Source organism: Haemaphysalis longicornis, unplaced genomic scaffold (genome assembly GCF_048455015.1).
Source record: "Haemaphysalis longicornis isolate Haplotype H1 unplaced genomic scaffold, Haemaphysalis longicornis Haplotype H1 scaffold_6, whole genome shotgun sequence".
NCBI lineage: Eukaryota > Metazoa > Arthropoda > Arachnida > Ixodida > Ixodidae > Haemaphysalis > Haemaphysalis longicornis.
The window spans coordinates 178,807,004-178,824,658 of record NW_027526407.1 but is presented as its reverse complement, the minus strand read 5'-3'; positions in this window follow the sequence as shown (position 1 = coordinate 178,824,658).

Below are 17,655 nucleotides of genomic sequence, written 5' to 3'. Positions count from 1 at the left end.
GACATGTGGAGGGACTTGTGAAGGTCAGTCAATTATTCATAAAGCTGTGTTTGACATGAAAGGTTTTGTCGGAATCCGTGTTGGTTTTGGAGCAGAAGATTGTTTTGGTTTAGGTAGGTCATTATATGGCTGTACAATGTGTGCTCAAATAATTTGCTGCAAATAGAAGTCAAAGATATAGGTCGATAATTCGTATGGTGCGTTTTGTCCCCAGATTTGAACAATGGCTTTATGTGCGCAGCTTTCCAGTCTTTTGGCACGCAGCCAGTTTCTAGTGATTGCTGGAATATCAGGGTTAGTAAGTAAGCTGATGCAGGGCAAGTAATCTTAAGAATCTTAGTAGTTATGCCGTCAGGGCCAGGGCTTGTAGTCGTTGAAAGTCTTTCAATTGCACGGGTGACACCGTTTACTGTGATTGTAATAGGCTCAAACTGGTGTGTTATAGGGATGTGCGCTGACGTGAGGGAGTGGAGGGGGAGTTCGCGCGTGAAATTAGCTTGGAAATGTTTGCTGAAAGACTCTGCGCATTCATCTGAAGGAAGCATGATACCGTTATCATCTTTCAGCTGTGGAACTGCTTGGTTATTTTTAGGGTTCAGCACACGCCAAAATTTTTTGGGGTCACTACTTAAGCTATCCGGAAGGGTTTTGTTAAAGTATTTATCTTTAGCTTCATGAATTGCAATTTTTACCTCACTACTGACTTTTTTGTAGTTTAACCAATCATCCGCGGACTTCGTCCTTGCCGCCTTCCTGTACGCTCTTTTCTTTTTGTTTAAACATGTTTTTACTTCTCGCGTAAACCATGGGTCGTTTATCCCTGTCTTTATTGTCGTTAGAGGTACGCATGCGCTTTCGATTTCTTTGAGTTTATCGCGAAACGCCATCCAGTTTTCGTCCGCATTTTGATTATTGAAGTTAACCTCAAAGTTGCTCGAAAAACTCGTCATCATACGGCTTATCTTTTCTATGTCTGCGCGTGCAAAATTTCGAATTTGTTTTGTAACTTCCCCTCTACCTGCGCGTGGCAAATGAAATGTACAGTGAATCAGCTTATGGTCACTAATTTCTTCTAAAACTTGAGTGACGGCCTGATCGGGGTGGGTGGTAAAGATTAGGTTTAAAATGTGATTGCTACGTGTAGGTTCTAGCACAAGTTGGGTTAGCTGAAAATACGAGTCAAATTGGCGAAATTAACGCTTTCTGTTCTATTTTGGGCAGAGTTTACTGATAAGGTCGGCCAATCTATTGCGGGGTAGTTAAAGTCCCCGGCTAAAATGATTACTGAGTTAGGAAATTTGAGTGTAATTAACTCGAGGGACTCGCTTAGTAATTCGACGAAGTCAGGGCTGCAGTCGGGCGGTCTATAACAGGCACCAATTAGGCACGTTACACTACCGAGACAAGCATTTACCCAGACGAGTTCAAGGGGCGAATCGATTGATATGGCAGAAGGTTGGAATTCATGCTTTATTGCAACAAGTACGCCTCCCCCGCGGGTGCTGATCCTATCTTTACGAAAAAGTGCAAACGAAGTCGAGAGTGCGGGTTCGCTGTCAGCTATGTCTGGGGAAAGCCAGGTTTCAGTACCAATTATTATATCTGCAGAGCATGTGTGGATGAATGTTTTTAGTGCATCAATTTTGCCCAGCATACTGCGAAAGTTCGCAGTTATTATTGAAATAGTTTCTTGTCTTTTTGGTTTGCAGCCATCGCTTGCAAGGTGTCATTTCGCTGTTTCTGGGCTTTCTGCTAATCCTTGCGGGTTACTTACAGATACCTGGATGATACTGTCTGTGCGGGAATCATAGCGGTAAACACAGCCCTTGAGTTCAAGGGTTCCAACACGAATCTTGTAGCGCTCGCCTTCATCACGGGTATTATTGGCAAACTCACGCAGCTTGCGGCGTGCCAGCTGTATTTTGGGGGAGAAATCCTCCTCCAACCACACTTTTGGTGTCTCAAGATCTTTTAACTTGAAAGCGTTTGATAAAGCTTCGGTCTTAGATTTGAAGTCTTGAAACTTGACAATTATCGGTCGTTCGAAGTTGGGCCGTTTTTTCCCTAGGCGATGGGCTCGCTCTATGTTCCCTACTTTGATCTTGAGGTGGTGGGACAAGAATTCCTTTACAATTTTTTCTGATTCGGCATAGTCCTCTTTCGGCTTTTCGGGGATGCCTTTTACAATCAAATTATTTCGTCGCATGCGATTATTCATGTTATTCAACACTGTATCACAGTGTTTTGTGGCTTGTGCGCCTGCTATACAGCCCTAGGGCTAAGCTCCCAAAATACTGCTCTTTGAGCCACTCAGGCTCCTGAAAACGGTAACGCAATAAATGAGCGCGTCGCCTTTTAGACCCAGCAAGTGGAGTGTAACCGGTTCTTCGGTAGTTCCTTCTAGTTCGGTACTTCTTGCCGCACTCGCGATTGCTGTTCTTGGTCCCTTTTCTTGTAGCAGACTAACACGTGCATTCTGCGAGTCATGAGGAAAAGCAGGGTACCCGATCCCGAGCTAGGTTGGAGAAGAACTCATCTTGTTTTGTTATGACAGATGGCACAAATGCGTTGTAGGGTGATTGATATTTGTTCTGAGATATTAGTCGATGCGTACACACGATATTGCGCGAACACCGACACTTGAACCATAAAATTAGTAGTGTCGTTGACAACAGCGCGCGGAAAAAACTCTTGTTTTGCAAACTTCATGCCTACACACCTCAGGAAAAGATTGCCCTGCTATCGTGCAAGACCCATTATGCAAAACAGATAAGTTTTCATGATTGCGCTGTATACCCACAACGAAAAATATTGAGACTTCTTGGTGACCCTGACGCGCACGAAGATCAGGCTGACGAAGAGCCACGTGAAGTGTCTACTATGGTGCAAACACGTGTGTACCTACGCATGCTACAAAATAAATTGAAGGCATAGGCGGTGACCACAACCTCACGGAATGCTGTGTCAAATTGCAGTAGGGGTTTCGCGCACACAAAATTTCACTGGCTTTTGGCACTTGAATAATGTTTGCTTCACTAAATACATTGTGTTTTGATTCCCCAAAGTCGTGGCAGAATAAGCTCCACTGCTTAATTTTTTCTCGAATGGCTGCTTCTATAAAACTACCATTTTAAACGAAAGCTTTCCATGTCCCGCTGACTTCATTGTAACTAGGGATTACTGTACTTTAGTTACAGACAAACTAAATAATGGACAAACGCTCGTTTTAATTATATATTTGGAAAGCAAACGGGGATGCCATTGTATACCTCTAAGCGAATGTAGCTGGTTTCCAAAAGGAAATGCTCACGCTAAACGTAAAGATATATGTGGAGAAATCCACGAAGTGTCAAAAAATGTTTACGCGAAAATAAAGTTCAGCTGAAGTGTCGCCCTACGCCCTCAAGTGGTAATTATGCAGCCGTATGTGGTGTTTTTCTCTAAAGAAAAAGTCGCCGCTGTTCTGAGCGTTACGGTGTTGGAAGATTGTTGAAAAGTCTCGATACAGTAGATCGTTAAAAATATTTTCAAAACATTTAGAGGATATATGATATTGTCCCGAAGCCAAAGACAACGCAAATGTCTTCAAGGAAAATAGGTTTATTGGAGCGAACTTGTGCTCCCCTAACAACTCAAAAGAATACACAGTCGGTGAAGAAGCAGTCAACAAAGTGATGCGCGCACTTGGGCGTCGGGGAGACCAATGTCATGGATCTACTTTGCGGAAACTATATCTTCCGGCGCAGGTGTTTATCGAACCGTAGAATTACATCGAGAAAACTGTAGGTCAAAGAAGACTGTTCTAGGCTTGTGGCATTAGGGCGAAACATTCTCCAAATCAAATGAGATAATCAGTGGAGCTTAAGAAAGAATGAAACATGCGCTTCACTCGGGGAACAGATAACACAGCCTGGGCGCAGCCGGGCGATAAAAGCAATAACAAAAAATTCCCCCACATTTCCCCGAAGGGGAGCATGAGGAAGTGCGAATGCACGGGTGATGCTATGAGGGGGAGTTTGTGGAAATTTGGTGGCATTTGCCCGTTAGTTACATTAACACCCCCGCGTGATCACGTTCGGGCCGCGACAGCCTCGCCTTTAAACCCTCGCGCAGCGCGACGGCACGCAAACGAAGCGGGAGAGAAGGCGAGAGCGCGCAATGGCAGGCGAGCGAAGGAGGAGAGGGAGGCGTGAACGCGCAAACGGCAGGCGAGCGAACGGGAGAGGAGGCGAGAGCGCGTGACGTCACGGCGAGCGGAAAGGGAGAGGAGGCGAGAGCGCGCAACGTCACGTCGCGTACTACGTCATGGCGCCGTTGCTACGCACGCTCTCCCCTCCGCTCCGCGCCGTTGCTATGGGCGAGCAGGCGCGCGCGCGATAACACCTGCGGCTGAAGACGGACGGCGGCAGAAGCGTGACTCAGGGTAGCGTACGAAGTGCATTCGCACTTAAAAGGCATGGTTCGCGGCAGTACCCCCTATAAGAATGCATCGACCAGATGCTAAAATAAAACGACAGTCCGAACAAACAAAAATAAAGTATCTCATCTGGCGTAGTAAGACTTTACGCGAGACACGTGGACGACCTCGGACCGCGTGCGTCGTTGTGATATTCCGAATCATCACCGGGGATCACCTGGCAGGTACGTTGGCCAATACGTTGTAGCCTACGGTAGGGTCCGAAATACCGTCATGAGCTTCTGACTGCGTCTATATCGTCTGGCTGTAGTTCAAACCACCACGCGATCCCCTGGGCAGTACTCGGCATCTCGGCGTAGGAGGTTGTAGGGTCCGGCATCCACCAGCTGCTTGTCCCTTGTACCAACTCGAGCGAGCTGGCGGGCCTCCTCCGCACGCTGAAGGTATCGTTGGACGGCGACATTGAGGCTGTCGTTTTCTGCGTGCGGAAGCATAGCGTCCAGCATCGTAGTCGGCGGTCTTCCATAGAGAAGCTCTAACGATGTACCAAAAACACAGTTCAAAGAAAAAAACTCTAAGGCGTTGTTCGTGGCAATATATATGCCGACCGTTTGATTGAGAAGCGCAGCATCTAGTGATATGCCAAAGTACCAGCCAAAGCAATTCATCATCACGAGATACCTTACCTCCTTATTCAGGGCTTCTGTCTCGTTTTTGCAGCCAAAAAACGTGTTATATTGTTATATTTCCCTGTATGAACATTCATAGAGATCGCTGGACGATGAAAGGTAGTTGTAATGATCTGTAAAAGTGTTTTATCTGAAATATCGACAAAGTGGTATATGTGGAACTTCATACACCTCTTGGCAATCACAAGGTAGATGTGTAAAACATGTGAGGCAATACGCAATACCATTTCTACAGAGCATTTGGGAGACAAGGATAGACATATCAGTAAGCAAAAAAATATCCTGATAAATGCTTATGTACGCCTAACCAATACTTTTTCTGTAGGGGCAACACATTGTGAGGTTTGGTGGGCAGCCCCTCATACAGAATTCATGCGTGGAGCATCACGCATCACTTTTGTAGCTTTGTTTGGGCTAAGTAGGGCTGGCCCTAGAAGGTCAGCGTGCCTACTGACTGGTAATGCATTAGTCCACCTGCACCCGAAATTTTTTTTGAACTCGGCACAATCTTCGTACCCTATTGCAGAAGAACAGACCACTCGTGATGCATGACATACACATATTTATTTATTTATTCAGGTTACCCCTAAACGCCCTCTAGAAGAGGGTATTACATAGGGGGGGGGGGGGGGCAATACCACATGGTGTGTAAACTACAACAGCAAAAAAAGGAAAAGAAAACACAAAAAAAAGCAGTACAACAAGATACAATGCAACGTAACAACTGCAACAAAACGCAAACCATGAATACGGGCAGCAATTGCACGGCGTTATACAATAGTTAAAAAAAGTTAAAAAAAGAGAAACACAAACAGAACAACAAAAGCAAAAAAAAAAAATTAGTTGCTCAGCGTAGCGCGCATGAGCTCTAAAAACTTAGCCGAGTCTTTTTCGGTGGCAATGTGTGCGGGTAAACTGTTCCACTCAATAATAGTGCGCGGGATGAATGACTGAGCGAAACGAAGTGTGCGAGATAGCGGGCGCTTAACTTTGTTAGGATGATCACGGCGTGGAAAGATGGGACAGGGGGGTTCAAAGAAACTGTCATGTAATGACGGGTGATTGTAAAGTTTGTGGAAAACTGATAAGCGCGCATATTTCCGGCGAGGGGCCAAATCCTCTAGCTCAGCACGGTTTTTTAAGTTAGTGACGCTGGAATAAGAAGAATAATCTGAGTAAATGAAACGAGCAGCACGGTTTTGCAAGGATTCAAGATTTGATACGATGTAGGCTTGATGAGGATCCCAAATGGCACTGGCGTATTCTATTTTAGGGCGAATTAAAATGGTAAAAGCAAGCTTTTTTAAGTGCGATGGAGCCTGATTAAGATTTCGTTTCAATAATCCGAGAGACCGGTTAGCAGCTGCAAGAGTGAGTTCTATATGATTGTGCCATGATAGATCCGATTGAAAGTGGAGGCCGAGGTACTTGTAAGTAGATGTTAACACATATGGTACTCAAAGCACCTGCTCGTGATATCCGCTGCAGACCTAAAAGTAAGGGTGAACTGTAGTACATATAAACGTTAAAAAAATGAGGTTACACATTATTTATTCGCACACACACTACATAAATTCGTGCCAGTCGTTCCCAAAAGGAGTTTAGCTTTGCACTAGTAATTAGCTGTATGTTTAACAACGATCTCGTAAGTGCTTACCTCTGTGATTACGCGCTCAAGAATGCTCGATGGGGATGAGATGCGTTCATCAATTCGGATTCCCGGGTGTGAATGCATACCCGTGCGAATATATTCATGCACAAATGCTCCACCAGGGCGACATATTGTGATTTCCGGCGGCGGTGATTTATTGTTTTAAAATGGCCTTTCATTTCCAGAATCCAGTTTTTATTTCTTCCTTGATTCGAAGTAATACAAAATATATAAATGAGAGGGCGATTACTTGCACTTCCACAATTTCTCATAAATCATTGCTAGTGGTCTAGGCAACCAATTTGCCATGCAGAGCGTAGGAAAAACCATAAAGGGTACGTCTGAAGTTCTCTAAGTGGAAAACTACGCCCTTTTGTGGACGTTTATGGCGGCTGACAGTTCTTATGTCAGCGCTCTATTGATGGCGTTATGTAAGTCAGTTTACTTGCAAATGGAGGAGTCATTTACATGCATCACTTGATGGGAATTGAATCTTTTGCGGGGTTAAAGCTTGTGCAGTCGCGTATATGAATATAGGCGCGCCTGAGGACGTATTGGTGCCATCGCCGTTAATTACCGCGGTTAAAGTTAAACTGGGTGCCAGTCTATGATGAGAAAACCCATGGCTCTCTTCTGGGGTGGGCATTAAAACGATAATTTAGTCTGTCGAAGTGCCAGACTCTACTATTTTCTTGTTGTCAGACTTGCTGCTTAGGCTAGACAACGACTGTATACAAAAAAAAGCTACAATTATTTTCGTACATAGAGTTAGTCACACAAAGGCTAGCGGATTGCGCTTCATTGAACAAGTCTAGCTGATACAGCGCAGTCAATTCGAAACTTCTTTGAAGAACTCTATTAGGCCATACGCGCGATGGTATCATGTATTAGTAGGTTTGATAAGAGAACACATTGGTTGTGCAAGTTCCTAACTAGCACCTTTTCACCTTTTTTGGCGTTAGAGGCAATGTTGCAGCGATGAGCACACAATTGTGGGAACTGCAGTGGCAGCTGTTGCAACAGGCTGTTTAGTGATAGCGGTTACAAAAAATCGGTCGTCGATACTGCTCACTTCAAACTCGCCCCTTTATGTTATTCCACTTCAATCGCAAGTATGACAAGAAATTCAAGGTGTCGAAAAAAAACAAATTCCAGAAGCAAAGCAATAAAAGAATTTGCAAAAATTTCTTCCAGGCCACTTTTGTATTCATACCTTTCTTGCGCAAATGCGTTGGAACAAATTTTATTCTTATTTCAAATTGGGAGGCATCTTCTTTTCTAAGCCACGAATAAACGCCTTTTTTTCGAATTCCTGATATTTGTTGCCAAACTCCCATAACATTTACGGGTACGTCATGTTCTCCGAGCACATAAATTCTCATCGTTTGGTCAGTGTAACTGCCCCGATGTTGCTACTATCTACTTCACGAGCTGCATAAAACTTGCAAGCTATGACAGTTTTTTTACTCCTTAGACACCGTAATCAGTGCGAAAACACTTGGCAAGAAACTGCGCATGTACACCTTTCCACCCGGTATAAATGTTTCTCATAGAGACGAAAAGCCAAAATGCCCGCGTGTTGGAGATTTCTGCGCCCGTTAAGGATAACCAGGCGGTCAAATTTAAACCAGACGTCTACATTACGGAGCACCTTATTGCCTGTGTAGCGTCGGCGCGTAAAAAGACAGAATAAATCAATCAATTATCGGTGTTACCAGAAAACCTTCTGCTGAATATCACGTGAAGGCTAAAATGGTGTGTGTTCAATCGTTCAAAGAACTATGCTGGCCCATGCATCGTCCTCGTTGCAGTAAATCCGTGGTATGCTTCCTGCGGTGAAGGAAGGTAACTGATGCACATACTGTTACCATGCAGTGCTGACACCAAGCACGTTCAAGAATGTATTACTTTTTCCCTGATACGAAATTGGAAACAATAAGATGAACGACCTCATTTGACATTTCCTTTACAAAACACTTTCTTCCCTCAGCGCAAACACCGTGATATGGTGTGAACACATTCCAATTGCAACCTTGAAAACACACTCTTTTTGTTGTCCGGGTCTTAATGCCACTTGTTATATTTCTATTTATGGATACGTTACGTAAACTGTTATCAACAATTTTCTCAACAACGGTACATGAGTTCTGTGAGCATAATAAATAAAGAAAGAGCAGTTATATCAGAAGCGAAGCAGGTTTCGATAAATGTTGCCTTTAACTGAAAACGGAAAGCCTGATATGTGCGACCCTAAGGTTGGAACAAAACATTGAACTTGTTCTTGAGCAATGTTGATGCAAAGGGAAACGGAAAAGCTGTAGAACAGCTGGGCTTGCACAAGTTACCCGGTGGACATCCTGCGAGCGGGAATAGCGACCATTGACCACAATAAACACTAAAATAAACCCCAGGGTTTATACAGCACATGAATAGAACTCTTAACAGTGCTGAAATACAAAGTAATCAGCCTTTGGAAAACAAAACCCCCTTAAGACAGCAACGACGAAGAAGGCAAATACTTATCTTTGCAACAATAATGAATTTGGTATAGGAAAACTGCGTATATAGTTCAAAAGAAGAGTAGATATTTTTTGAAAATTAATAAATAAACAAAGCAATCCATATCCAAGCATTTGTTCTCCATGATTTTTTTGGCATCTTTATTCTTTCCAGGTTACATGTTTCAGTTGGCTCTAACGTAGCTCAGTGGAGCTCATTGATCATTAACAAGTGTTTTCCTACTATGGGTTTGAAATAGGTGGCCGGACATAAGGCTTCACCGTAATCCTTCTCACTGCTATGCTAGTATGTACAAAAACAAACATTTATTGATTCTTTCACTCACTCAACTTAGAAAGGAAGAATTCACAACAGGGCAAGTTGGCATTTATAATAGTACAAGAGGAGGCACTACCACAACAGCACCAGAGCGAAAACAGCGCTCAACACGACTTGTATACGCGCAGAGTACAACACTAAACAAATAATACATAACTGCGGAAGAATGCAGAAAAAACAACTGTTCAAGACCTACTGACAGTACCAACTACTGGTAAAAGTAAATAATGTACACACACGAATTCTTCTGCATTAAAATTCGCAAACAAATTTATGAACCGTTTGTAAGAAAAATATAAAAAGAATGGCAAAGAATGATAAACAGTTATTTAATACAATTGTTTTTACTAATATTTTCTTTTTACCTAGCTCTAAAGTATGATAGATCAAATTCTTGAACAGGTGCAAATTCGCTGAAGAGTAAGGTCTTCTTTTCTGTAGATCAACAACCACAAGTTCATTTTTAAAAAGTAAAACACATGAAAAAGGAAAGTGGACGCAGAGAATATAGATGGAAAAGCAAAATTAGTACGAGCCGCGATGATATTCTCAAACACATCGCTGCAGCCCTCAGCAGGCGGCAATTGATTCATTAATTGATTGATTGTTGGTTTTAGCGCGCCGACGCAGCGCTGGCGATGAGGCGCGCCGTAGTGGAGGGCTCTGGAATAGTTTTGACCAACTGGGGATCTTCAACGTGCACCTAAATCTCGTACAAACGGGTGTTTTTGCTTTTCGCCTCCATCAGAAAAGCGGCCGCCATGGCCTGGAATCAAACCCGCGATGTCGTGCTCAACAGCGCAATGCCACAGTCACTGAGCCACCGCAGCGGCGGGTAAGTGGGCCGCAATTGTGCGAGGTTTAGGACGCTAAAATAAACCCCGCAAAACTGCCATATCCGATCCGCATACACAGACTATCTTTACAAACAACTTTACATAAAGAGTGGTCGTAGAGGTGTTGTTTTTTTACCTAGTGTAAAATGAAATGCCCTTTGTGAGCTACTCCTGCATACTGTGCAATATATGTGATGTTTCGAATTACGGGCAGTGACCTTGAATAAATTGATGTGCCAACAAAATGTGCAAACATTTTTCGGCGGGAAAAATTATTGCCATTCAGACAATAAAAATTAGCTTCGTATCTATCTCTCTCTCTCTCTCTCTCTCTCTCGGTTTGTCTCTCCGGGAGTTCAAAATTTTTTTTGCTAACTTCGTAGGATCAGCTTACGACGATTGGAGAGACCATTTGTTTTTTAATCTAAGCACCGATATTAGTCATACTTTACGCAATTTCCAGTTTCAGTTAGTTTGGCACCGCTTAGATTGCACATTTCCTAACTCCTGAGTGCCTCACTAATACAAATGAAGAACGCGTGGCCCCTTTGTAATGCCCACTTTTATATCCACCACTAAGAAATAGGTATTCTACGTTGCGGATGTTATCATTCATTAGGCATGCACGAAGTCTCTACAATAAACCTTCCACACGTCTGTTTTGTCGACCATTCAAGGGGGCTTAACCTCTCGGGCGCCGAACAATGCTGTGTTTTGTTTGCCTTATTTTTGGGACTACTGGGTAATCTCACCCCATATTTAGCGCTTCTGCAAACCTGCGGGCAGATTATTCTCCACAGTCAAGTAACCAACGCGAAATACCACATGACTGCATAATTTATGGTACGTAAAATCGTGCACAAAAGTTGCCTTTGAAGAGGCGATGTCCATAACTTTTGCCTCTGGTCGACGACTGAAACAGAATTATTCTCTCTCTCTCTCTCTCTTTCTCTCTCACCGGGAGTTCTCAGTTTTTTTTCGGAAACTTCGTAGGATCACCTTACGACGATGGGAGGGCCCCACCTGTTTTGTTGTCTAGGCAAATATAGTACTCATAATTTGCCGAGTTTCTGGTTTCAATTAGTTTGGCAGTGCTGAGATTGCTCATTTGCTATCTCCAGAGTGGCTTATGGATCTGAATAATAAACTCATGACCGTAAGCAATTTCAAGCTTTAAATTCACCACTTCGAATTGGTATATTACATTCCGGATGTTATCTTTTTTTAGGAATGCACAAAGTCTCGACCACAAACTCTCTTGACGTCAGTTTAGGTGACCATTCGAGTAATATTTAGCTCTCGGGTTGTGAACAATGTTGCGTTTTCCTTGTCTTATTTTTGAGACTGGGGAATATTTTCAACACATATTTAGCGTGTCGCGAAATCTGCGGGGCGATTAATGTCCGCATTCACCTAGTGATCGTGAAATATCAGCTGACTGCATAATTCATTGATCGTGGAAACTCCGAGCGAGGGATGCCTTTCACGTAGCGAGGCCCTTAATTGTGCCTCTGCTCGACGAATTAAACCGTCTCTCTCTCTCTCTCTCTCTCTCTCTCTCTCTCTCTCTCTCTCTCTCTCTCTCTCTCTCTCTCTCTCTCTCTCTCTCTCTCTCTCTCTCTCTTTCTCTATCGCTCTGTCTCTCTCGTGCGCCCCTCTCCCTCTTTCTCTCCGTGTGTCTCGTGTTTCAGCGATTTTGCACCACGGTTGAGGAGCAGCTGTAGAAAACGTGCTACAGTGCTTGAGTTAACACATAACGACCTGAAAGTGCCTTCAAACAATTTCTGAACAAGTTCTTATTGATGTGAAACATGGCTGGGTGCGTCAGAGCAATAATTGACATGTGAGATCAGGAGTCTTTCCAGTTATATCGACGACAGAGTGTTTGAAAATGCTTTGGGCAACTCCGCATTAGGAAACCACAGCCAGCATTCCACGACACTTATCGAGACAGCCGGCACAGTTGCAAGACAAAAAAAACGCAGAAGCTCAGTATATTTCTTCTTTTCAATTTATAACTGATTTTGAAAACGTTTAATGAACAATACCATCCTGGCAACACGTGTAGGCGGTGGCTCCAAGTCAATCCCAAAATAACGCTTCTTATTCAAATGATGTGATGGTGTAGTCGTATTGATGGTTAATTTACCTATATTGTGTTCTCGATATCGATTTATAAAGCAGTGCTACAGAACACTTTGCACTATCTCTGGAACTATCTCTTGAAATTCTCAGTCTATGCTACACGGAATACGCGCATAATTTTGGTTTTAAGGTCGGGCAACGAAAACATTGATTTAATATAAGGTTGGTGAACACGTGTTTTTTGTTCTCTCCCTAATAAAAGCAACGTCAGGTTTTTAAACGGGTGCCCAAGATTTGAAGATGCATTTTCTAAGGGGTAGTACGAAAATATATTTCGGGTGGTGATTGTTCCGTGAGGTGTTGAAACTATCACATTCCGAAATGTTCAATAAACGTTTTCCTAGCTCTATGGCAGTAAAGGCTACTCATTTACCGTAATGTCACGAGTAACGCGTTTTTTTTCTGCAGTTTTACACCGCTAAAAGCGTTCAAGTGCAATTGACATTTGAAATATATGCAAAATTGTAAAATCAGAATCACTTGAATTTTGTGTGCATTCCGTTATTCATCACGTCTCCTACTGACCAAACTATAAGCTAATGTTAACTTAAAAAAGAAATTAATAAACTTTATTATCTTTCTTTGAGAATACTCAACACTATCCACGTATTGCTTGCGGTCCAATGTTGTGTAGCAATCACAAGAGCACATTTGAATAGTAGCCTGACGTTAATTGTTATCGAAACATGTCATGCGCATTCAAACCATCCAAGTTCCCGTATACTTCTCCCAAGCCGGTTGGAGCCCTAATTGAACTGAAGTGAATAGATCGTTTAGATTATATATTCCTCTTTACGTGTGCTTTCTCCCAATGTCTCCTCCGTGTCCATCCCTGCGCACAGCACCATCAAACGAAATTAAGCGAAATTCGATTTGAGCGATGAGTTGCAGTTTTATTTAGGGAATAATCGAGTTGCTACTCAAGGCCCAAATCGAATGACGGTCGCTGCGTTAATCCGATGTCACTCGGAGAGGAACTTGGATATCATTTCGAGTACCTGTACTCCGCACCCTCGCTTTCATTTTTTTCATTACGCTAGAAAGTACTACTGTTGTCAAACATGGGTATACCCGAGAAACAGGGTCATGTAAGACAATATCGCTCACGCCAATCGGCCTGTGTCGTGTCATAGAACCCAAAAGCGCCATACTGCTGTGCAGGTATGACAAGCCAAGTTCGCGCAGTGCCATGGTGCGCATCACCAACAACAGCGCGCTCTGGTACTTGAAAGTTTACGTTTACTTTCGTGACTTCCATGCGTACCTCACCGTTGTCACTTGCAGAAAATGAATATATGCATTACAATTAGGCGAAAATACCTTCTCATGCAAGATTATAAGTCTGCATAACTTACATTTCTTTTTTCCGGCCTCAGCCACTGCCACAGCTGGGCGCTGTGACATGATAGGTTCTGTTGCGGAAAGTGAACTAGGGTTTCGCCTGCCCATTGCCTTTTTTCGTAATTTTTAGGTCTATTTGAGCGACGTTTACTTCACAAGTATTATTCCAACGAGGTAATCTTTGGAATGAACCAATTTTGTGTTTTGTTTGCTTGACCTCCTAAAGTTATTCCTCGTATTGCAGTAATCAAGAACTAAAGTTTGCAACAACAAGAAATTGTGTATTTCACACCTGGTAATATAAAAAAACTTCTGGCTGGGATTTTTACTGATTTGCTAGAAAAGCCGCGAAATTGGTGCGAGTGAGCAGCGTGTACACTGCTGGATCTTTCGGAGCCGCTGAGCAAATACCACCCAAAACAAATTTTCTACGGTTATTACGCTGATAAAAAAAACCGAAATACGCAGGCTCCTGAAAAAAGTGTCGCTTTTCGGAGATTTAGAACTGGCGTTTCCGCGTCTTCTAAATATCTTTGTTCAAAGGTAAACTTCTTTACAGTGTTAGTTATTATTCCATCTCGCTCCACTGATTTTAGGCGTACGCAATTTCAAGGTTGTGCACCCCGAATGTTTATTCTGTATAAAAAATTAGAAGTCGCATACTTAGTGCCCGCAAGGCAATTTTTCGGTGTGGGATCTAAATATAGCAAAGAAATATGCTGCACCGAAAATTTTATCTCAAACAATAGTTTCTAGTCGGACAGTCCAGGCGCAGCATGTTGAATGGCGAGTAGAGGTTTTCGGTTCTAACATATATTTCATTTTAACTAGGCTAGGGATACCTTTCCACGTCACGTACAGTCTGGACAAGCAAAAAAAGATGAGGAAGTCTTTGAGTGAACAGGACAAGTTTTCAATATACAAGAGCATCCCCAAGTACAGCTAACCAAAACAACAGCAACAGTATGCTGCACAACCAGAATCCTCGCGCACACAAACCAACCAGACCCATCAAGCCACATAAAACCAAAAAAAGAACGAGCTACTGAACAATAAACGATACAAACTAAAGAACAGAAAGAACTAGATCTCTCTATCGACTGACGTGTCTATTTGGTCCTATTCAGAGAGAGCCTGACAACGACTACCCATTCAATGTGGCACCAAAGAATCCTGGTAGCAGTTACGGCGTAGCTGTTTCGCGGTGGCGCTTCTTCTCGTTGAGTTATGGTGCCGACAGACCACTGATGCTGCATGTTAGTTAGGTGGAAGCCTGGGGCTTCTCCCGCCATAGCAGTCCAGCGTAGGAGGCACCGGCTGTCCCCGAAAGAGTGGCCGATGTGGGGCAGTCGAAAAGTGTGTAAACGCTGCGAAGGCACCCCGCAGAGGCACACGCCTGTCGCTGCTGAGGCCGCCAAAACGAAGTGGCATTGCCTCGGGGATGATGTACGCGCTGCTCCATCGGTAAGCTCCCATGCAGGCTTTGGTTGCCCAGTGGGTGTTGTCGGTGCCGTGAAGAAAATGGGTATAGTTTCGAGAACAGATGTTCTTCGAGAACACTCTAGCAGGTTTTCAGATAGTGCAATAATTTAGGAACGGCTACACGAGGCCAGCTGTTGGGAATATGTTACACGATTACTTTATTTGGTGGTACTCAGCAACTAAAGTAGTCTATATTTACTGACCCTCTTTTTTTAACATTTGTGTGGCTGTAGTAGTCGTCCCGAGGGTTCCAAAAAACAACTGCCGTGGGTTCAACCTGCTAACCCTTTTCGTCAGCCATGAAGAGCGCTGTCCTCATTCCCGTTTACCACGTTTTGAGCGGGGTAGTTGATGTACTGGCTCTACCTGTTCAATGAATTGGCGTTCCGCGCTTTGAGAGGGAAGCACCTTCCCAGACAAAATCAACGCATACTGAGCGGTGGTGGTTCTGGTTTGCGACGGGAAAATGAAAGGAAATTCACTGGGGATATTTTGAGCTCGGCAGGGAGCTCACCTGCATACGACCCAGTGCAGGTTAAGGGAAGTAGAGGGGGAGTGATAGGATAAAGTAGAAAGAGAGAGAGAGAGAGAGAAAGGTATAAAGAGAGCTGTAAGTCCGGGCACATCAGTCAATCACTGCACTCCGGGCTACAGCCGCTGCGTAAGGCCCGTCGTCTCCAGGAAATGAAGCAGATAAGCGAAGTTCCCGTTGGGTTGTCGCAGGCCCCTTCGTGAACAGAAGGACCTCTATGCCGCCGATGGGAAGGCCTTGACGCTGGATCGCTCGGTGGAGCTCGGCTCTCGGCCCAGCGTGGTGGGGGCAGAAGCAGAGTAGGTGTTCGACCGTCTCCAGTTCAGAACAGTCCGCACATGTAGGGGAGTTCTTGCGCCCGTTTCGGTGCACACGCTCAGTCACATTGCAGCAGTTGAGCCGCATGCGGTGAAGCTGGCAGCGGGCGTCCCTGCTGATGCGTGCGGGGTACGGTCTGGGCGCCAGGCCACTCACGACCCGAGGGTAGGGGTGCATCGTCTGCACCGTACGGGCCAGGGCAGTGCGGGCCTCGTCAAACGCGGTGACGTCTTGGGAGACTGGGGTGCCCTCCTGGTGGGCCTCCCTGGCGCGGGCGTCGGCGTCTTCGTTGCTGCCTAACAAGATACACGTCTCTCAGGTGGCTGAATTCTCGCCAGAAGGTTCCTCTCGAAGAAGCTGGTCATTTGAAAGAGTTTGAGAAGCGTACACGTTAGTACGCCCAGTCTCTTCGCCCCTGGTATGCAGTCGAGATGTCTGAGGCACGCGCTGCAATAAATAACTGCAGTGTATTTTCCAACATAAATAAAACCTTCCCAAGATACTCAAGCACAGCCCCGTATCCTCGGATACTGTCCACTGTTCTTCCGTGGCGGTATCCGAGGATGCAGTTCCGCATACAGGCTCTGATGTTCCTCTAACATCTGCAATTTTTTTATTCCAATTGTCAAGATAATATCAAAAAGAGGACAAAGCTCTTGGTGGCGGGGGACTGGCCCAGGCTGTCTGATGAGTGCCGTGTACATAACGTACCCGGACAAAAATCCAACAAGACTTTCGTGTTGGGCTCACAGCACGCCTGTGGGGCCAATAAGAAATTCTGTCGGCACTCTATCGTCCCAATAGCCTAGTCTTCCAACAGGGAGCTTAACCTTGATGGCGTGTGTCGGGCCAATACGAAGCTCTGTCCAACGTATTGTTCTAAAAACGTTGGCTCTGTCGGCACTCTATTGTCCCAACAGCGTAGTCTTCCGACAGGGAGTTTAACCGTGATGGCGTTTACGGGCTCGCCAACACGATCAGTCAACGCCAACAGACGCCTTGTTGGTAATCAGAGGTGCGAGCGCGCCATCAGAAAGAACCGACAGACGCCCTGAAGGTGTTATTAGGGCCTAAACAGCAGCGTCTATGTCTGGCATAAACGCTAAACGTCAACGTTTGTGTTCTGATTTTTCCCTTCAATAAGTAACAGTCAGACGGACGATAACATAACGATATTCAAGATATGCTTTGGGTCATACCACGACAAGCACAATACTTTGTTGCTGCAGCCTCGGTTGGTCTTCGTCAGGAACAAACTGAATCGGCTGTACAGCTTTCTTCGAGGGCGTGTATGCAAGGGTACTATCTTCCTTTTTTGCGCAGGCCGCCCGGGGCGGCCCCTGTAAAATCTTTTTCGCTCGTCGCTGCTGTCCACGGTACCTGTTTGCTGTACCTATTATGTTGCC